Genomic DNA, 23,203 nt, shown 5'->3' on the forward strand with positions numbered 1-23,203 from the left:
CAGTCCACTCTTCTGTTAGATCCTCATGTACGATGTTGGCATGTATGACGTTCAGATTTGCAAGTTGGATGGCAATATGTTGGACCTGCATGTCCCACACCCTCAGTCTGTGTTTATTTTGTTGTTGTTATGAGGTATACTACACACAGAAACAACTCTGACTTATCTTAATCAACCCTTAACTTTTATATCTGCATCTAATAGGTGCTGGAATCTATATTGGTTAATAAAATCCATTACGCTTCTGAACAGTTACATGGAAACTGATTTTGAGGTCGAGGAAGTGAGAGAAAACAAGTTCTAATTTAAAGGCTGAAAGAGAAAATTATCTATTTAAAGAAGCTCTGAGATGGAATCTTTTAAAAAGTTAAATGTATAGCCCTCCATGTCCTCTGTTTCACATCCACTAATTCAACCAACCACTGATGGAAAATGCTTGGGGAAAAATTAAAATATTAGTTGTTGCTGACGTGTATTAAGCAATTAGGCCTACGATGGTTACATCTGTACTGAACATGTACATACTTTTTTATTGTTGTTTTCATTCCCTAAACAGTACAGTATAACAAATATTTACATAGTATTTACAGTTTTTTAGGTATTATAAGTAATCTAAATATGATTAAAAGTATACTGGAGGATGTTCATAGGTTATATATAAATACTCTGTTATTTTATACAAGACTTGAGCATCGGGCAGATTTTGGTATTGGAAGCAACCCTCCCCCAATCAAGGGGTGACTGTATCTCAGTTTGCAAGTTGATAATTTTCAGATCACATTTTCATAAACTGAGATAGACTGAATACACAAATAGCACTTGCATTACTTTATGAATATAATTCATGGCACTTTATGTGGGCAATATAAGGAAGGAGACACAAATCATTATAGGCAGTACTAACACCTCACTCTGAAACTTTAAGTTTTTAATCTATTTTGTGAGTTGTCAGAGAAATTGCACTCCGTGATTAATTTAAGAAATAAGGCAAACCATCCTGACTAATACAGTTGTCCATTGTTGTTTAAATTATGTTGGCAGCGTTGTTTCCTGGAAACATTTAAAAAGCAAAAGCATTTTAAACATTTTGCACTCATCCTTAGTTCAGGCTACTGGTTGCCTTCTATTTTTATTCTCTGGCTCATAAATTCCTACCCTAAATGTTAGAGAAATAAAAGCATATTTTCATGATAAGTCAAAGATACATATTAAGACTTAAGATTAAAAATAACCATTATTTTTGTCATAAAAACTATTCTATAAATATAGTCACATTTATTTAAAATAAATAGAATGTTATGTTATAATCCTAGTCAGAGTATGGCACAATTTTATAATATGGTATTATTATCTGAAGTCTACAAATTTCCCAGTAGGAATACTTAATTTCTTTTAATGTGACTAAGTCATTTCTCAATTTCTCTGTGCCTCTTCCCCCAGAAATTGGTAAATTAGTATAAGTTATGTGGTATTAGTATAAGTAAATTAGTATAAGCTATATGGTATTAGTATAAGTTATATTGGTAAATTAGTATAAGTTAAAATAAAATATAGTGGTTCATTAAGTAGACATCAGTGATTCTAACGGCAATAATTTTTTTCACAGATTTTTAAAAATCTAGGTATAAATATCTATTGTAAATATTGAGATTTCTTAAATGAATGTCTATCAATACTGATCAATGATTTATGCATTTTAAGAATCATGAATATACAAGATTCTATTAAGGGAACAAGAAATTCAGAATTCTGATTAATTTTAATTGCTTTATATAATTTCAGTTGAATTATTCAAAAGGAATATGTTAACATTAAGGTCGTGGAAAAAAAGTTCAACGGCTAACTTATCTTAAGTAGCTTGTCTCAAACGCTTTATTTTGTAATGATTTTAATATCTTAGCTTATTTTGAGCTGGCTATTTGTTTTCCAATGGTAAAATATTTTATTCTCATAAATACTTCATTAAACATTTGTATCCTTCAGGCCATAGATGAAATCAACCTAATTTTTTTCTCAAGAAACAGTGGAATGTTACTCAGCCATCAAAAAAAAAAAATGAAATTTTACCATTTGTAATGATATGGATGGACCTAGAGGTTATGATGCTGAATGAAATAGGTCAGACAAAGATAAGTACCATATGATTTCACATATATGTAGAATCTAAGGAACAAAAAGAACAAATTAATCAAAAACAGACTCACAAATATAGAGGACAATCCAGTGATGGCCAGACAGGAGGAGGGTTTGGTGGGCTGGGAGAATGGAGTGAAGAGTTAAAGAAGTACAAATTAGTACTTGGTCACAGGGATGGGGAGCACGGCATAGGGAATGCAGTCAGCAGTAATGTAATGGCTATGTGGAGAGCCAGAAGAGAGAAAGAGCAATCTGAGGGATTGTTTCATAAACTATATAAATGTCTAACCAATGTACTATATACATGAAACAAAATAAAACAAAACTTAAAAAAAAAACAATTTAAGATAGGTGCATAAACATAAAATTTTAAATAAAAGTACTGAAGACAAATTATAATACACAAAATTCAAAAACAATTATAGAAAATACAAATTGTCTCTGTAAACTTCCCAAAGTAGCAAAAGATAATAATATGAAATGATGTTTCAGTTAAAGTAAAAATATTCTCAAGAAGATGATAATTTTAATCTACTGTGTGCGAGATTTTATTTTTCAGGGCTTTGGGAGCTCGCAAGTACTGCCAGCGCACACACACACACACACACACACACACACACACACACACACACACAATTTTTTTAGGAGAGGCAACTCTTGGTTGACCTGACCAAGATTGCAAGGACCTTGTCAGCTTTCAATCCCTTATTTTTTGTTTTTATTTTTTATGCCTACAACACCTGGTCTTCCTAGGTGGTCTCCCATCCAAGTACTAACCAGGCCCGACACTGATTAACTTCCGAGATCAGATAGGATTGGGCTTGTTCAAGGTAGCATGGCCATAGACTGCCAGCACTTATAAAACACTGACTATGTGCCAAAGACTTTAAAGAGCTTGCATCTATACGTAGTGTAGTCCTCATAACAACCTCATGACATAAATACCATTATTATCTCTTTTTTTTAATAAAAAAGAATAGGTACAGAAGTGTTAAATATCTTGGCAGTAATCACACAACAAGTAAATAGCTGAGTCAGAATTCAAACCCTTAGATCTAGCTCTGAAGCTTCTTTGCTGAACTGCTGTGCTATGGTATTAACTCACATGAATTGGATTCATATACCCATATTTTAGGGGATCTAAGATACTTTCATATTGATTCTTCTAGACTGGCTTAAATACATTCATTTAGCTGTTGATTACTTCTCTTTAAAATGTCTTAGATGGCAACACATAACATATGTACATAAGCTATATCTACGTCCATCACAACATCCTAACCACACTGCAAAAATATATCTCTACAAACATTTGTTTTCCTCACAAAAAAATTCACTAGTCAACCTCATGCTAGTTGATAATGACCTTTGAGAGTAATTAAGACATCAGAGATGCCAGTATTGTAGCTTCCTTTTACAAATGTGTAATACAATTATGATAAAATCATAACCTGATTTGTATACAGAACAAAATAATTTTTCAGACTTTGCCATGGTAGACCAATATCAATTTGGATAATACCATCATACCCCTGAGAATGAAAGCATGAGGGGCAGTTTATTATGATATATCTCAAACAAAAATTATAGGATTGTCTTTTAACAACTCACAGGTGAAGAAAACTTGAATCATCACTCTACAACAGATCTGATTATATTTTTATATAAACTCTACAGGGTCACCATTTTGAATTATTTGAATACGGAAAGACACTGAAGCACAGTTTATTAATCAGTCTGTAAGTAAAAAAACTTAAATTGAACAAAAACTAGTCTCAGTTTTCAGGACTATAGAAAAAATTAACAACTCATTTAGCATCTAAAGTACTGTTGATTGACCAGTTCTCTTAATTCTAGAAATTACATGCATTGGCTGATACTTCAGTGCTCTAAATAAGTGTGATTTTTTTGTATAAAAATATTCTGTGATACCATAATTCTTAAACACTGATATATACTAGAAATATCTGGAGAAGTTGTTTACAAATGCTGTTTCCGTACAGTCTCAATTCTCCTATAATTCAGATTCAATAGTTCTGGCATGAGGTTTGGGGGAACCTGCATTTTAATAAGGAAACTCACTAATTGTGGTGCTGTTGATGATAGGCCACACTTAAAACAAGACCGTGATAAACTTATTATTCAAAAATTGAACTTTTTCTTGGTGCAAAGAAACAAGAAGCTGAGATAATATGAATAAAGATATATAGGTGCTATTTAGACAGTAAATTCATCTGAAATTGGAGCCCTTGACGCAAAATATCACTCCATCAAACCAATATGCTACTTCATCTCTGCAAAACAAAGTAATGTACTCTTAATGATAGAACTCAGTTTGAAAATCGTAGGTGACCTGGGCTAGAGCTGAGGATTACTGCAATTGCAAACAACCCCTAGCACCTGAGAGGCATAAAACAACAAAGACTGACTTCTTGTTTTTGCTGTATGTCCATCATGGACCTTTGCTTACAGAAAAACTAGTGAAGCAATCATTCAGGAATTCAGGATGATAGAGTGGCTGTTGGTTTCTATGTCAGAGGAAAGGAAAAGGCTCTAAGAATTTGTACTCTTGCAAGTAAATACCAGATTTTAGTTTTCACAATTAAATGCTATGACTCAGTTGGCCAAAACTAGGCACCAAGCTGTTACAAACACAAGAGAAAGGAGCGCAGTCTTCCTATGGGCCTGAAAGAGGGAGCGGGGAGAATGAGAATATTTGGCTGACAGCAGTTGTGACTATCGCAAGCCACCAAATTCTTTTCTGAGAACTGCTTCTGAAGCCTGGTGTCTGAACGTCAGTGAACCATTTGGCTGTCGGCTAAAGACACTTTATGACTCAGGAAAATTTACATGTGAAAAATGCTGTGCATGAGCTGATTAGACATCAACAGCATGTCTACTCCAAACAGATGGTAGAAATGTAAAATCTGCAAAATGTAAGGAAGAAATTTTAATTATTGAAATATGTTATGCATATTATGGACAGAGAAATTTGTCCTATTGACTATTTTTTTTTACTAGACAATGATTCATTCTCTGACCAGTGCAGCTTCACTAGTTTTTCTGTAAACAAAATTCATCATCCCAACCACTTTTTGATTAGTTTAATTAGAATTTCTGCTTCACTGTCACCAAACAAGAGAAATTTTAAAAGTGGGAAGAGGTCAAAGATTTGCCTTACTACTCACTTATTCAATACAGAATATATAAAATTTGTTTAGATAGTGGAAGATAACTAATTTTTTAAAGCATAATTCCTCTCCTAAACAATACATCTTTCTTTTAAAATTTGTAATAGAATCTCCACTTAAAATTTGGGGATGCCTTGTATCTTTTGAAGAAATATTTTCTTCCTTATTCTTTTAAAATAATGCTAATGCTTTGATAATTTTGTTTGTTTTATCTATCGGGACACAACTTTCTCACTATTCAAGGGGGAGTCAGTATAACAATTGTCTGTACTTTCATTATCTTATTAATGTATATACCTGAATCTGTTCAGTTCTTGAAAAGAAACCAATGTCAGTAAACAGTTTAAAAGTGTTCACACGTGCTTGAAAAGAACAAATCTTTCCAAATTTTAATTGTAGTAAGGACCAAACAGATATAATAGCAAGAGTTTTCTCAAAAAGCTGGATCCTACATTCCATTGTAACACCTCCCAAAAGCAAAATTTCACTTATTAAAATAATTCAAACTTTACACTTATAGATGAAAAAAATTATTTGAGAGGTCACAACATACAATGAATATCACATGCAAACACTAAAGCGTTAAAAGCCTTTTTCACATAGTCATAGTTTCAAAACATGAGAACTATCTTTTAGCTACTAATAACTACCAACTGATCTAATCAAAATATCTTAGAATGTTATCTCTTGTTACTCTTAAATTTCGTGTTAACCATGGTTCACCCTAGTTTAGTTCATACACACGAATATACAGACTATCAAAAAGTACACTTTTACTTTGTCTATTTCCTCAGAGCACTGTTTCCACTTTTTGCAGTCCTGTTACATGTGCGATACAGAAATAAATATTCCCTTCTGATACAGTCACGCTTTCAAATAGGTTAGTTTACTTATTTGGTATTTACTTATTTGGTACTTATTTGGTACTTATTTGCATAAGCATCATAGATTATTTTCCAAGTTTAAAAAAATACTACTTAGTGACTTTCTTAACGAGTGTAACTTTTTAGAAAAAATTCAGAAATATCTCAAAAATAAATTTATATCATTTAGTTTTCAGTTTCAGCTACTAGTGCCTGCAAAGCATCTTAGATAGCTGAACCCTAAAGATAGATTATTTCTATATATACCCATTCTATTCTCTGCAGGAAAAGTCACTTGACTTCACTAAATTTCCAGCCACAAATTTAAATTACCTTCAAAAGTTAACATAGTTTTGTACTTTGTAGAAATGTCAGTTACATGTGAGTTGGGTAGTTAGTTGTTATACAAAAAGGCATACAGATCACGCATGGTTACAAAGCAGCAGGATAACATACCACAATGTAGACTATGAGATTAACTTTAAATGGAAGGAGAGAGTGAGTGCTTATATAGAAGTATCATTTCATCTACCATAAAAATGCATAACTTTTACAAAACCCACAAACAGTGAAAACACAGTCTGGTGAATCCAAGATTTATAAAAACTATGAACAAAAAGAGGGAAAAGAAGAAAGGTTTATGCAAGTAGTAGTCTAAAATGTAACATTTTTCTACTATCAATTATATGCTAATATACATACACTAATTGAAAATATGCTACATCTAATGTTTGGAAAAGCACTTCAACCTTGTCTAAATGTATTTTCCTTCATATTTACTATATAATGTAGCTATTTATACTGCACAAGTACAATTAAAATTAATGTTTAATTAATTTTAAACAAAGATAAAGAGATTTTCTCCCTCAAGATAAGTTTTAAACATCAAAACCTATTTTTATAAAAATTTAAAACTTTTCAGCCGTCTAAATATTTCAAATGAAAACCATTACAAACTTCTTAAATGTCTTTATATTCCAGATATGTCAACCTAGTCATCTAGCATAGAATTCTTCAGTGTCTCTCTTTGCTGGATGGTTTTTTCTTACCACTGGCCTCATTTTTGCTTTCTTCATTGCTATCTCCATTATGTTGTAGTCGATTACTATCTTGAGCATCAGATCCTCCATTTAGAGTCTTTGAACCTATTTATTTCTTTTCTAGCTTTTTGTTTGGTCCTTTCTCCTCTTGATTTTTGGTTTTATTTGCTTTTCTTTCTGTCTTTGTTAGGCAAAAGATTAATTCAACACTTGTGTGATTACAGAATTTTCTTTACCAACCAAAAACTTATTTTCAAACTTATTATATGCCTCGTAGACTTTTCCGTGGTAATCTAACTTGCTTTGAATTGCCATATTTTTTTCAGTATTGTAGTTATATCTTTGTGTGTTTCTAAGCTTGTTGCATTGTGACCTGAAGTGAAGTAAGTTCGTCTAAGATCTCAATACAACTGTTCACATCAAGGTTATCAATTTTGAGTGAATTTTTTATTTTAGCATGTATTCTTTGAAGTTGAGAATTAATTGATGTTTCTTGCTTCTCACTTTCTTAATGTCTGGCTTCTTCATGTTTATTTTGCTGCTCAGTTTGCATTTGTTCCATATACATGAATATACAGACTATCAAAAAGTACTCCTTTCCTTTGTCTACTGCCTCAGAGCACTTGCTTGCATTTTCTATCTGCTGCTTCTTTCTCATGTTGGCCTTTCAGCATATTCTTTCTATGAGCAGTCCGAAAGTTTCTTCTACCTTTTCTTTTTGATTTCTTGATTATCTCCTTCTTTTCAGAATCAGAGGTCAATGTAACCCCTATTTAGGCTAAATTTTCCCTTTCGATTTAACTTCAAAAAAGATAATCTGGAATTTTCAAGTCAAAAGGCATCAGCTGAACAATCAAATGTATCATCCGATGTTGAAGTTGAAGACAAAGAAACTAGTGTTTCAAAGGAATAAAAAGCCAGCATTGAGTATGTGACTAAAGCAACTGACATAAGCTTCCAGGAGAGGGAGAAAGAGAAAGGCAGAAAAGTAAGTAGAACCTGAGGAGGCAGAAGTAGTAGCAACAACAGCAATGGCATCTGTTAATCTAAAAGTGAGTCCCTAAAAAAGGACGGCCTGCAGCTACAGAAGTCAAGACTCAAAAACCAAGAGGCAGACCAGAAATGGTAAAACCGACCTGTTTTTCAGAAAGCGACATGGTAACAGAAGAAGACAAAAATAAATAAAATTAAAAAAAAAAAAAAAAGAGGGCAAGCAAGGAAAGAGACAAAAACAACTTGATAACCCCCACTACTATTTTATGGAATACCTTCCTAAATTCAATTACCTTCATCTAAGTCTTTGTCTCAGGATCTGCTTTTATTTATTTATTTTTCTTTTCCAACACAGGGGAAAACAGTCCAATGTGATTTCAAGTAATTTGGATCCGTAACTTAAAACTTCTCACAAAACACCTCAGGCCATATGGTTTCATAAGTGAATGCTACTAATCATATACACATCCTCTCAAAGAATAGGAAAAGAGGGAAAACTTCCAAACTCATTATATAAAGGCAAACATAACCTTGACATCAAAACCTGACAAGGAGAGTAAAAGAAATATCAGGCCAGTCTCTCTCAAAAATATAGATATGAAAAATTCTAAACAAAAAATTAACAAACTGAATCTAGTAATACATAAAAGAAGACAATTGATCACAATCCTTTAGGGTTATTGCAGTAATATAAATATAGTTAAGCATTTGCAAACTCCATCAATATTATTCACCATAACAACCGAATGAAGGAAAATAACTCAATATATGTAAAATACATATTTAAAAATTCCAATATCCTTTCATAACAATGTTTAGCATGCTATAAATTGAATAAAAATTTATAATCTTATAAAGGTATTATATTATGTAGGTCCACATATACTATAGCAAATACTATACATAATGATGAAATGTTGAAAACTTTGCCTGTCAATTAGGGAATAAGGCAAGAGTGCCTACTCTCAACAAAACAAAACCATTAATTATAGAAAAAATTAACAGTGTGTGCTATCTGATAGTATGCAATGGGAATACAGACTCAATTTTGTAATATTCCTGCAAAGATAAAGAACCTAATCTAACATGAGAACAATCAGACAAACACCAACAGAAAGATCTTCTACAAAGGGAGTGCCTTCTAATCTTTAAACATGTCAAGGTCAAAGCAGTCAAGGAAAGACTGAGGACTCAAGAGACCAAGAGAGATTAAAGAGACATCAAAGCTAAAATCACTTTGTGATTCTTAACTGGAGTTTTTGCTTTAAAAGGCATTATTGTGACATTTGATGAAACCTGAATGAATGATTTTTAGAAGATAGTATTGCATCAATATTAATTTCCTACTCTGGTGGTTGTAATATGGTTATTTATGAGAATGTCCTCATTTCCAAAAAAGTATTTCAGGTCGATAGGGCTTCAGCTCTGCAATTACTCTCAAATTGTTTAGAGGGGTAAAAGTCTTTTGTATGGCACGTGCGTCTTTTCTGTAAGTTTGAGATCATTTTTTTAAAATCCTAGAATTTATAAAAGAAACCTACATTGTTAAGGTGATTTTACCTTTTTTTCATTTTTAAAATAACTTATTGAGTTCAAATTTGGCTTCTTTAAAAGGAATCAGAGTTTACACAGATGATCCTTTCCAGAGTTAGAACTGGGTCAGATGAGTCAGTGTTTCAGAATCAGTTCTTTTTCAGGCATAAATGAAAGAATGGGTGTTTACTTTATAAATGCACTTCTTATTCTTATTACGAAAGATGAATATATTTCTTTAAAAAATCATTTTGGTTTTCTGCTTCATGTTCTAAAAATTCATTATATTTATCAAAACTGCTCATAAATCTGTATTGGTTTAATAATATAACTTGAAATCATGCAAGAGAAAACATAAACAATGCCTCAAAGACTACACTGTTGGAATTTAAAAACTCTGTTTCTGAAGAGGTATGCTTAATTAGAATGCTATGTGAGTTTTAAGGAGTTATGTTTGATATCTTGACTTAAGGCTTCAGCAAGGGTAGATTTTATTTTACACTTTATTGCTAAGCATGAGGGGAAAGTGTGTGGACTGCACTATATATTACTAAAATACTTCGGTTTTTCCAATAAGAGAAAGCTATTGAAATTTATCAGACTTTACAGACAGACCATTAATTCTTCACAAAAAAATCTGCTGTAAAATTTCCCTACATGGTGTTCTAGCTTTGTATTTGTTTTACTAGAAATAAGAATTTTGCCTGATTAATAATATTGTGACATACTGTGTAAAAAAAAGAAGCTAATTTTCCGTCAGATTCATAGTGGTATTAAAATTAAGAAATTTATACAATTGAACTTTGAACGCTCAGTAGGATCAGTAATGTCACGGTTATAATTACTTTCACAAAACATCATTTCTCTTTTTAATATGCACTTTGTGTGAGTGATATGACATGATTATCATGAAATTGTTTTGGTCATCTTAACAACCATTGCATAAATTTCTCAATTAAACAAGGAATGAATTGACATAAATTCATAAAGAGTATGTTTATCAAATGCTTAGTTAGTATTTGCCACACATGGCACTTAGGAGGTATTAGGTTGAGATAAAGGTGCTGTTAAGATAGGAATGTCTTCTTATGATCCTAAAAATTCTATCTATATCTCTTCAAAAGATCTGAAACTAAAATAACTTTGATTTTTAACTGAAAATAATTAAATATCTATTGAGTATCTATTATCTACAGTTCTTTATCACTGCATGCGATGTAAAGATTGATGAAGTCTAGCACTGAAGTCACAGAATACACTATAATGAAATAGAGGAAACAACATAACAATAATACAATTTGCATGTAATGATTTTCATAAGAGTAAAGCAAATCCAATTGACATAATATCGAGTAAGGTATAGATCAGAAAGGAGATATAGAACCTTGAATAAATTTGTGGGCCAGGGGACTAGGGTGACTTGGATTTTGTTTCTAAATCCATGAGAGGATTGTTGATGCTACTTTCTTCTCAGACCATTTCATGGACTTTCTTATAGTATTTTATTTTCAAGTAATATTTTTAAAAATATTTTGAAAATGTTTATTCATGGAAAGTGAATTTTCTTTCATATGATGAACAGGTTTTTTTTGAAATTTAATTTAATGAGGAGATTTTTTATATACAAAATAATACAGGTATCCAACAGATAAAGAAAAAAAAGTCATGAAAGTGTCATGCAGTGGTACATGGTCATGTTAAATACTAAGATGATGGAATCAAAATGAATGAAAGTTAAGAACCAGAGGTATTAAACTAATTAAGATTTGACACAAGTAACCAGGCAAAGAAGGAAGAGCATTTCAGTGGAAGAGTACATCATGGGCAAAGACTTCATGCATAGATACGGAGTGCTTGATAAGAAAGAAGGCCGGTGTGGCTGACGTGAAGGTATGCAGCAGGGTGAAATATGAAACTGGACATAAAGTAGGGTTTGTATTTGTGGGACTACCTACGCCCTATGAAGAATTTTGCTGTTTATCATAAGAGAAGGGAGAAAACCATAAGCATTTTCAGTGGAGAGATGACATGTGTATAGATTTATAATTTAAAAAGATTGCTTGCTTTAAAGCAAAGAATTACTAGAAAGAAATTAGAATGAATTTAGTAGAAGAAATAATAATTTAAGTCACACAATACTGCCACTTATATTTTGGAAACATAAAACAGTTTAAATGTTAAAACACTTTCTTCTGGTTAAATGCTTACTCTTTGGTTTTATTTCCCATCCTTCAGCTTCTCTGCAAAGGGTTTCTGGATTCAAGCATTCACACTGCCCTTTGAGGCCTCAGTGGTCTCTGTGGAAGAACAGTTTTTTTTTCATAGATTCTTGACCTAGTATCTACTGAGCTATAAATGGTTCTATTGCACTGTAAAATGCTTATACAACTCTGACTGGACTGCCCTGAACACTGTGGCTACTTATTCCAATTTCAGTATTCTTTAGATCCACAGATATTCTTATTATTTCTAGATTCCACCTCTCAACCCTCCCACCTCCACTGTTGCCACCCAGAAAATAAGATTGCATTCAGATCCTCTACAGAACATATGTGGCCCACAGAAGCCATTTATGTCACCTCAGATTCTTCTTTGCAGCCAATGCCTCCACTCATACGTAGAATTGTAGAAAAGGGCACAAGGCCAGTTGGAGCCTTTCATGGATTTCATCTAGGAAATTGGGTCACTAGTTTCTGCGTTTTCATATTTCCTCTTACCCTCTGGAAATTTATACTGTGTATCCAGAAATAACATCATATTCATCCACCACAACCACAAATATGCACACAAACCCTTGAGTTTCCTCATATAGAGGTCTAGGGTAAGGACACTGATGTTGAAGCCTTTGCTTTCTTCTGATGACAGGATTCTCCCCAAACCAAACCCCCCTCCCCATGATATTCTGAGATTACTTCATCTCTTGCTTATACTGAAACAAATATTCAAGGGCACTAGTCCTGGCTCATTATTTGTTAATAAGAGGTTGATAAATTTAGAGAAACTTTCCAACTTGATACTATTTTTTGCTAAGGAATTTTTTTACAGTTTTTTCATTGGTCATAAAAGCTAAGCATTGACTTTTGTTTTGTTTTGTTTTTGATTTTTGCTCTTGCATTTTTCCCACAACAATTTTAATTCTCCCCTCTCATTCTGTTGCTACCTCAAAGCAAATATATGACTTTAGTTAACTAAACATAAGTCTATTGCAGGGACATTAAAAATATATATATATATATTAAGAGATTTAATATATTTTAAGAGATTTTATCATTATGAGGAAGATGGATATCTATCACAGTGATTTACAAGGTAGAGGATTGGACTAGGTTGATGATGATAGAAATGGTAAAAAGCAAATGGATTTATGAGACAAATCTGGCCCACCTCCTATTAATGTAAATCAAATTTTATTTAACATGGTCACACTCATTTATTTATGTGCTCTCTCTGATTACTCTGCATTACAACAGCAAAGTTCAATTGTCAGCAGAGGTCATATAATTTGCAGAGCCTAAAATATTTACTACAATATTTGTGTCCTTCACAGAAAAATTTTGCCAACCCCTTAATAATAATTTAAGTCATACAATACTGCCACTTCCTTACAAATTCTATATTTTATATACACTAATTGTTTATTAAGGATATCAACAAGGAGATTCTTACCAATTGTGAACAGATGGTTTTGATCTTATTTTACTTTTTTTCCTAGAGGCAGAATTGATGTAAATAGTGTTTAACTTCATATGGAAAGGAATTTTTGAGGTTGTATTTACATTCAATTTTTAAAATTGATAATGAATTGTTTTATAATTACACTTTTTTAGAATTACTTTTTAAAACTCATTAATGGAAAATTTCAAACTCATAAAAGTAGAGGGAATAACAATGACCTTTCATCAACATATATTTCCTGGTTTGAACAATTATAAATTCATGACAATTTTTTATATCTCTATAATTCTTTACACCTGCTTTTATTGAAACTAATTCAAGACACATATTCTTTCATCTGTAAATATTTATAATTTTATAGTATGTTCCGACCACTATGCTATAAAATCTATATATTGCATTTGGATAATATGACTCTTAGGTCTTTAGATCTAAAGGTCTCCCTCTATTTGTTCTTTTCATATAATTCATTTACTTAATTTAACTTGATCTTTGTACTATAGAATTTCCCACATTCTGGATTTTGCTGTTTGAAATCTTGCAATGTTATTTAATGTGTTTCTCTAACTCTAAGTACTTCCTGTAAATTCACAACTATACCCAGAATCGAGTTTATATCTCGGCAAAAATACTTTGCATGTTGTGTTATGGAGGCACATAATGACTTGTTGCTTCTTTTTTAAATTGTTATCCATTGATGATTATTGTCTAGATCCATTACTTCACTAGGGTTGTAAAATTATATTATTTTAATTCTATAATCACTTCTTTTATTAGCTGAAATGTATATAAAAACATTCTATAATAAATTATTTGTTTACTCTAAAGCACAGTTCATATGGGAAAGGCAATAAAAAAAGCAAAAAACCTCAATCGATTTTTTCAAAATAATTGGTGGTTTCCTAGTACTTTCAGTGGATGGTTTCCTACCACTTTCAATGGATGACCACTGAAGATATTTTGATTATTATAAATTTATGGATTTAAATGTATTTGATATGTTTCAATCCACTGCAGTTATTATTCTTAAGATCCTCAAATTGTCCCAGATTTAGTGTAGGGAGCTTCTTCAAGTTAGCTCCTGGAGTCATCTTAAATAATTAGTAATCTTTTATAATTTCCTCATGATTCCATCTGATACGAATAGCTCAGTTATTACATTTTCTGTTGCAAACCTGGAATTGGCTATTTCTTCAAGGAGATCTGTACCCTTTTAGCGAGAAATGATAGTGAGCACAATTTTGATACTAGGAATATTTATCGTTATTGAATTGGTCATTATTTTTAGTATTTTTTAGAAAATAGAACTAGAGAACATACTTTAGCCTTAAGATAAGTGTACTGATGCTTCCAATCCACTATCAGAATTATCCTTACTAATCTCATGGATCTTCTCTCTGTACTTGCTTTTCATGTTAAAAATCTCTGTTCTCAGTGACACCAACATATTCATTTGCTTTATTTGTACAAGAAATATACTACGGTCTCAGACAATAAAACCAACAATACCACCTACAATATGATTACTAAAAACAATATGAATTTACTAAAAACAATATGATTACTAACAACAGAAACTGTTATACTTAGAAGTTTCCTTTAGGTCAAGTTTACTCCTAACAATGACTCAACATATTTTAGTAATTACTTTATAAAATATTTGTTGGCTTTAGTGTATTTCTATTAAATTTGTCTACAGTTCTGGAAATTCTTATAAGATTTTGAAGTTGAGCTAAGTAAAATAAGCACATAACTATTTGATAAAATAACTTGGAAAGTGCCATGATTATTTGTTATCCGTGTTTTGTTTTAAAAAATCTTTATTTCACTCCTCTAAGAATTTCAAATCTCTTCTTCCTACCATTTCTATTTCTTCTTCTACCCAAATGTCATTAAAACATTTCTTTAAATAATAATTGGCCTAGGAAACTATGATAAAGAGGAAAATAAATATTATACCACATTTACTTAAGCACCGTTCTTTCAAAAGAAAAATCATTGCATTTTTTTTCCAAAATTGGTCTTGAAATATAATATTAAATGATACTTTTAGGAGAATAAGAATCTATACACAAAAAGTAAGGTTTATAAGTCTATATACATATATATTTTAAATAAGATCTATTTTTGTATCTATGAATTATAATGTTTAAATCACATTAAAATGCATTTTATTTCTTTTAATACCCCTCAATCATCCCTTTTTCAGTAATATATTATCCTTTTTGTGGTTAGATATGTTGAAGGGTACAACAAGTACTATTTATGTGATGAAAACATCATTTTTTTCTCAAACATGGATTTGAAAATATTTTGAAAGCTTAATAGTTACTTAAGCATGGATTTGGATATATCACAATTAAAAATGTGATTATCATGAGTATTCCTCTAGAAGGATTTAAAAATTGTCATTACTGATTGTAAGGTAAAATCCGTAGTCAGCTGCAAGCTCCTCATGATTGTGTGGCTAAGTGATTTGACTATGAGTCAGCTTATGCATATAGAAAAATGCTATCTATCAGAATTATATTTCAAGAGCGATTCAATTATAGACTTTTTAAAAATCAAGGAAAGATATTCTGAGTATGCTAGGTTATTTACAATAACTATCTCTCAGCTTCATATTAATATAAATGATGAACACAGTTCCTCATACAAAATTTGAATTTTTACAAATTGTAAATTTGTAAGGTCAACTTTATTGAAACTTATTATTTATAAAAAATTATTTTATGTAAAATATTTACATTTATTATCACTGATTTAATATACTACTGATTTTTGTAAATGCTCAAACCACTGTCGTAAATGATACTGAAATTTTTATTTAAATTATGAGGAATCTTTTATATAAGATCACAGATAGAAACTTGTGATAGAATACTGATTTCCATCTAATGATAGTTATATAGCTCATTTTATTTATAGTAAATGTAAATTAATACTAAGTTACAAAACCAGTTTTCACTGAGAAAAAATAAATTTAGACACTTACCACACATGGCTAACTTACAACCAAAGCATTTATAATTTTTATTTTTTCCATTTAAAATTATTGTCTTGGATCTTCAAATTTGGTTTTCTACCACTCTTGACCTTATGTTTACCTAGTTTTGGTGTATAATTCCATTTGAATTATCGGTATTTTTTTTTGTTTTATTTTATTTCATTTTTAATGCAAGGATGGAATTAAAAAAATGATTTAGGGTTAAATTTTCCTAAAATAATTTACATTTATAAACAGTATGCCAGACAGAACTTAAAGCCAATCAAAAATATCCTCCAATTCCCTCTGTCCTAGTTTTCAGTACCTCTCATCTTACACCAGTTTTTATCCAGGTGGCATCAGGTTATAAAGAACTTTAAGGAAAGAGAAATCACAACAGGTAATACAGAGCTTAGAGAATATACACTGAAGTGGATGAAAGGTTCTACTCTTTGTTATATAGATAGTGATGAACTCTAAGTGCTCATTGGTTACATATAACCCTCAAGTCTTCTTCAATAGCCGATCATCAAGTCACTGAAATTGAATTTTTTCATGATAATTTAATAGCTCCAGAATTTTCTAGCAAGTAAAGTGATAATTAATTCTTTAATTTGTAAATCAACATGAATTTATTGGGCAGAACTGATTTTATACAGTAATAACCAAGAAATATAATATTAAATTATAATTATATATAATACCAAGAAGAAACAAAAGGAGGAAGAAGAAAAGGAGGGGAGAGGAAAAGTAAATGGATTTATTCCAAACCCAAACGCCTTAGCAGAATATACAGGAAAAAAAGGAATTCATTTATTGCTCTTCAGGATTCTGCTTGTCTGTGAAGGGTAAGTGGATCTCCCTTTACTTTGCAAGTATTATTAGGAAGGAGCTAGTTTGAGCCACTCTCTCTGGAGAAATTAGATAGGAGTTCAACCCACAGAGCTCAGTTTGTGACCTGCAAAGGAAAAAAAAAAAACCTCCTCTTTTAGGAGATTCTTGGCCTTGCTTGTGCAATATGCAATTCAGAAGAATTGGGCTTTGCAACAGGTATTAATATACCTAAATTTTTTAGTAAAAATAAGTCTGACATTTAAATATGGCAGGATTCTACTATTTTAAAATGGAATTTTCTGTATTATCATGTAGAATTTAAAAAATTCTCTCCTTATAATCTTAGTTTTACTTATACTCACTTGCTTTTCCTCTCTAATTTTTATACTTCTTTAAAAACTACTACATGTTCATTGCGTATGCAATAATTTGAAATGTTAATTAGCAAGCCATACTTTATATGCTTTGAAGTAAGTTTTCAAGAGTTAACAATTCTATAAAGATATTTGTTCTTAAAAGTCTTGTTTTACTAAAAATTTAGAAAATTGAATAGCCTGAAGAATGAAGGAAAATATGGAAATTTCAAAGAGATAATTTAGTTCTTAAAAATGATATGAAATAAAGCTAAGCCATTTTATAATCATCATTCCCTAAATCAATTCCCTTTAAAATTCTCAATGAGAGCCTTTTACATTTGATATGAATCTCTAGATTTGAATTTTTAAACTGTATTTTAAGTTATGCATTTAAAAAATGAATTTGATTATGTTGCTTTTTAAAATAAAACTACTAACAGTTTTAACATATAAATGAAGGGAAAATGATTTCAAAGGAAATAAGTAATAATGAGTGAACTTTTAGCATGTTTTTAATTGCCCAATAATGAACTTATTTCTCTTATTTTACTGTTTAAGAATGTTTATGATAATTTAAACATCTCTCCTTTGTCCTAAATAAACTCATGATTTACTCCCAAAATTATTTTTAGATATTCTACTCTCATATATATCAATCATAATCAATTTAAAGTTAACATATTTTGAAGATATGAAAACAATTTTAGGACTTCTTCACATGAAATGATGTTACATACAAGTTTTCATAGACCTATTAAAATTAAATATAACTCAGATGTTAGAATAAAGTTAAATGAGCAGATTTGACCCAATTTTACAGCACTAAATATATTCCTTACTAAATTCATTAATAAGCCAAACAATTATTCAAGCTTTTTAATGAAGTTTTGTGAAGTCCCTCTTTTTTTCTTGTATTGGCAATTCAAAGGTACAAACTTTTAGATCTACTTTTTAAATATATTCCGAATGAAGTCACTATAGAAGTTATTTCAGGAATCATCGATACAACTGGCTCTTCCAGTTTTAAGGTTATATGATTCAAATCCTCAAATTAGCATAGTTATTCTGGTTTCTGATATTAATATAGATGTCTTAGCATAGCAAAGGTAATTAATTCTAGGCATCTTTAAGATAGAGTCACAAGTTTACAAAAGGTAACATAATGACGTCCAAGTGAGTAGGAATTTGGCATGAAGAAAGCACCATAAAGGACACTAGATGTTTCTTCATGTAGACAAAGTGTAACAGCAAAAGGAAACCATCATCACACAATAAAGAGAAGATATACATAAAATGCCTCATAACCAAGAAAACTAATATGTACTCAGCAAGTGCTGGTCCTATAGGCACATTCTGCTAAGTAAGCAGTCTCAACAGCATAGCCCTGCAGGGATCTCACTGAGCACAATTTCAATCATCAATCTCACTATAATCAAACAATACTGACAAGGTAGTAAATCTCACTGCCTCCCCCCCGCCCCCTTCCGCCCGCCACTCTCCTTAGACTCAGGGTCACAAAGCAACACTGTTAATAGATTTCATACCTCGAACAGAGGGCAGTGTCATACATGTATATTTCTTATTTCAGTAAGAGAGCTAAGGCTAATTCCATAACTTCTAAAATTAATTTGCACAGTACAGTCAACCTTCCAATTAATAGTCAAGGCATTCGTGTGACAATATGTTCATTCTGTTTGTCAATAAGACTTGCCTTCTAACATCATATAGTCAGGTAGGGAATCAATAGCTAAATACAGATTCCAAACATTTACCCACATATTTGGGTCTGGTTTGAAATTAAACAGACAGCTAAACCATCCAATAATACCAGCATAAACTTTTTCATATTTTTGTACTAACTATAATTTTTCATCTCTGTTATATATAGTTTTCTATATTTTATCATATGTATCTGCTAAATGACTAAGAAAACAATCTATAATTAATAAATCTAAGTTTTCTTCAGGGAAATTCTCCATAAAATAATATTCTGAGGGGGCTTTAATTCAGTCTCTTAATACATATTGCGAAGATTTCACGAATTTAGATATTTGAAAAGATTCACATATTCCACAAAACATACTCATATAGACTTCTATTTAAAGGCAAATGGAAGAGAAAGAGAATACAGACAAGCATTAGAGTTCCAAGAAAGATTCCTTGATCAAGTTCCCCAGGAGTTTTTATTCACTCACAGTGACCTTATCTTGCTCTGCCTCCAGCTTAAACCACCAAGATTTGCACAAAGAATCTTAGCTTTGGGATACCTCGAAGCAGAAGTCCCAATCAGGGCTTTTCTGCCTCTCTGGCTAAATAAGCAGCCAGGTCCACTTAAGTGATCAGGCTAGTTGCAAACCATCAGTAAAGAAATTAAACTTGGGGCATTTTTAGGGGGAGTTTAGAAATATCAATAAATCATCATAAATCTCTTTGCCTTTATCTTAGTCAAGACTCAAAACCAGACATCCAAGAGTCTCCAGAATACAGTGTTTCCAAATCATTTGTTACTGAAATTTGTCTCACATATTTATGATAATATCATTATTATCATGTGATGTTTACATGTATATATGTGTACATATAGACATACAGTGTCAGTATTACAACAGTGCAAACTAATAGGTAGAAGATAGGACATCAGAAATAGGGAACTCAGCTGACAGAGAAAAAAATGTTAAATAGTGAAAAAAATATTGCAAGGATTGAGTATGGGGGAAAACACATACAAAATCTCTGAGGTATTAGGTATGTGCTTTGAAGCAGAGAAAAAGGAGAATTTACTCAAATAGGGGCTAGGGAAGAGTAGAAGCAAATGCAAAACTGACTCTCAATCTTGACATTAAGTTATTTACCTTAAGTTCCTTGAATTATTCTTCATCCTAGGGCCTGTTTTTTTTTTTTTTTCTAAGAGCCAGAAGTATGAACAATTTTATAGGTGGTGTTAACTAAGCACAAGAGATTTCATGATCTCACACACAAAAAATCTTCAAGTATATTTCTTGTAGCCAGTGACAATTAATCAGTTTAGAACCATCTGAAATATGAAAGTAGGAAGAAGTAGGTTAGAGAAAAATGCAGAGAGCTGGTTGCTGACAGCTTTATTCCCAAACAAAATGGGTGTGCTATACTAGTATCCCTGAATTAAACCTTACAATTGTGGTCTTCCCTTGCAGAGACTGAGCTTGTTCAGGATAATTTTTTACATATATGAGTAGAGAATGTGTACTTCTGAAAACAGGGATTTCCTAAAGAAAAAAGCCAGAAGGATCAATTAAGAAATGCTCACTCTTAAGCCAAGATCACTATTCAAATAAGACATGACTTTATGAGAAGTTAAGTGTGACATAAGGGGGAAGCATGATTCTCTCACAGCAAATTTACACCTCTATCTTGAAAATCAGTTCAACTTAATAGTTTTTATATCTTCAAGTGATTGAGAAGACAAGGGTTACAAATACAGTTTTTTTTGTGTGTGAACTCTTATGCAAATCCTGATAGATGGACAAAAACCAATTTCTGACTTACTGAAGATTAGGGGATGGAATGATCACACTTTGATTTCAGTAGAAGTTTCTTCTCCTTCCCCGAGATGTGAGTCTTGTGTATGGACCTGGTTGATGCCTTCTAGAGACTAGCTCAGTACCCCTTGCCTTTAGGGCTGCTCTTCATTGATCTGTTTTCCAGCCAGTAGCTTCCCACAGTCATTCTCACTCACAGTCTTAAATCCACGGTCTGATTACACATACCACTGCTTAGCCTGTGTTTGGGTTAAGGAACAGGCTTCTGTTAGAAGCATCGCTAAGGGAGCCATAGAAACTCTACTGCCACAGAGACCAAGCCAGTGGAGGCTGCATCTTCTCCCAGCTGCTGTCAAGAAGAGACACAACTTAGAAGTTTGGAAGACATAACGCTCATTAGATAAAAGTCCAATGATGGACTTTATCTAATGAGACAGGAAATAGGATTGTTCAGTGAGCAGTAGTTTTAAACTGGCTCTCTGGAGATATTCTTTAACACTGAGCAAACATCTGGGTTTTCCTGGGAGTTAAAAATGATTTTACTTACTTTTCACCCTTCTTGCCTCATTTTGTCCCCCCTAGGTTTTTTTTTTTTTTTATTTGAATGACATTGACTGAGCAATTAGCATGAAATTTTGCCTCAGGCTCTATTTTCTAGGGAGTAGAGGCTATTGTACCATGAGAAAAAGGTGATTTACTGAAAAAAAAATTAGGAGATTATTGTGAAAGGAACATGGTCAAGAAATTACAAATGCCAATGACATTATGTAATAACTATTAACATCCTATAGAACTACATTCTGAGGAACACACTTCATTTAACTTTGGACCAGCTGTCTATTTCAAATCTAAGTTTTATGATTTCTTGCTTTATCCGCAGATCTATTACATTCAGAGATGTTGTAAATCCACTCATTCAACCTATGAAAATTCCAAGAGGTCATGATTCTGACTTTGAAAAGGAAGATATTAAGCAGTCATAAAATTAACAACTTTTTTGCACATAGATATGTGTGTTCAGCACGAATCATTCTCAGTGACTTCCATTTATTTTGACCTCATATCACCAGAGTACTTAGCCAATAACTGCTCAATGTCAGAAAGATGAGCTGACCTAGAAGAAGCAAAGCACTAACATTGGAATCCAGATTGTTATGTATTGAAACATCATCTCAGCTTGCACCTGGCACGTTGGCTCTACTTGCTGACACTGAAACTGAAAACTGCCACATGGCATTATCTATCAAAGTCTAGAAGGGTAAAGATTCAATATAAAATGTAAGGCAATCAGGGTCAGCCTGTAATTATAAGGACACCGAAATGACAATCCCTGCTTTCATTCAATAACCATACTCAAATAATTTTACAGTAAATAGTAAAATGATTTTTCTGCATTAATAACATCAATTTAGTGAACTTAAAATTTTGGAGCAACATCTAACTACCTCAACTGATGTAAGAAGAAAAATATCATATTTACAAATGTCTTAAACAAAAACAATACCCTGACTGTGTTACCTTATTATTGTCAGCAAATAATCGAAATAATCAGTATAGTCATAATAGGAATAGGTAACATTTGTATAGTGCTTCTGTTGTATAAGGAACTGTTCTGAATGCTTTATGCATTAAATTTCCTTTATCCCCATGTGGTAGCCAACCTCTAAGATAGTTTTCAATGGTTCCCACATGCCCAGTATTCACAATTTCATACATTATTGTTCCACACCGTCCTAAGTTTGTTCTGTGTGACCAGTAGCATGCAGAAATGATGATATATCATTTACACAATGAGATTATAAAACACTAAAGCTTGCCTTATGGTGTTTCTTACTCTCTCCCTCTCACCTTCCTTCCCTCTCCATTCTCTCATCATTCAGGGTAAGCAAGCTTCAGTGTTATGATCATCCCTATGTTAAAGCCTATAAGGAAAAGAACTAAAGCTTCCAATCAATGGCTAGAAAGGCCAGGGGCTTTCCAACAATCATGTGAGTAATATTGGAAGTAGGTCCTCTAGCCTTGGTTGAGCTGTGAGATGATTATAGCCCTAGCTAACAACTTGACTATAACTTTGAGAG

The 23,203-nt window shown here is 31.9% G+C and overlaps 1 pseudogene; it reads right to left on the bottom strand.

Moving 5' to 3' along the window:
• Positions 1–2,864: 2,864 nt before the first annotated feature.
• Positions 2,865–2,983, bottom strand: LOC111739367 (annotated as a pseudogene).
• Between the last annotated feature and the right edge of the window lie 20,220 nt (positions 2,984–23,203).

The sequence above is a fragment of the Pteropus vampyrus genome, unplaced genomic scaffold (assembly GCF_000151845.1).
Source record: "Pteropus vampyrus isolate Shadow unplaced genomic scaffold, Pvam_2.0 Scaffold2, whole genome shotgun sequence".
NCBI lineage: Eukaryota > Metazoa > Chordata > Mammalia > Chiroptera > Pteropodidae > Pteropus > Pteropus vampyrus.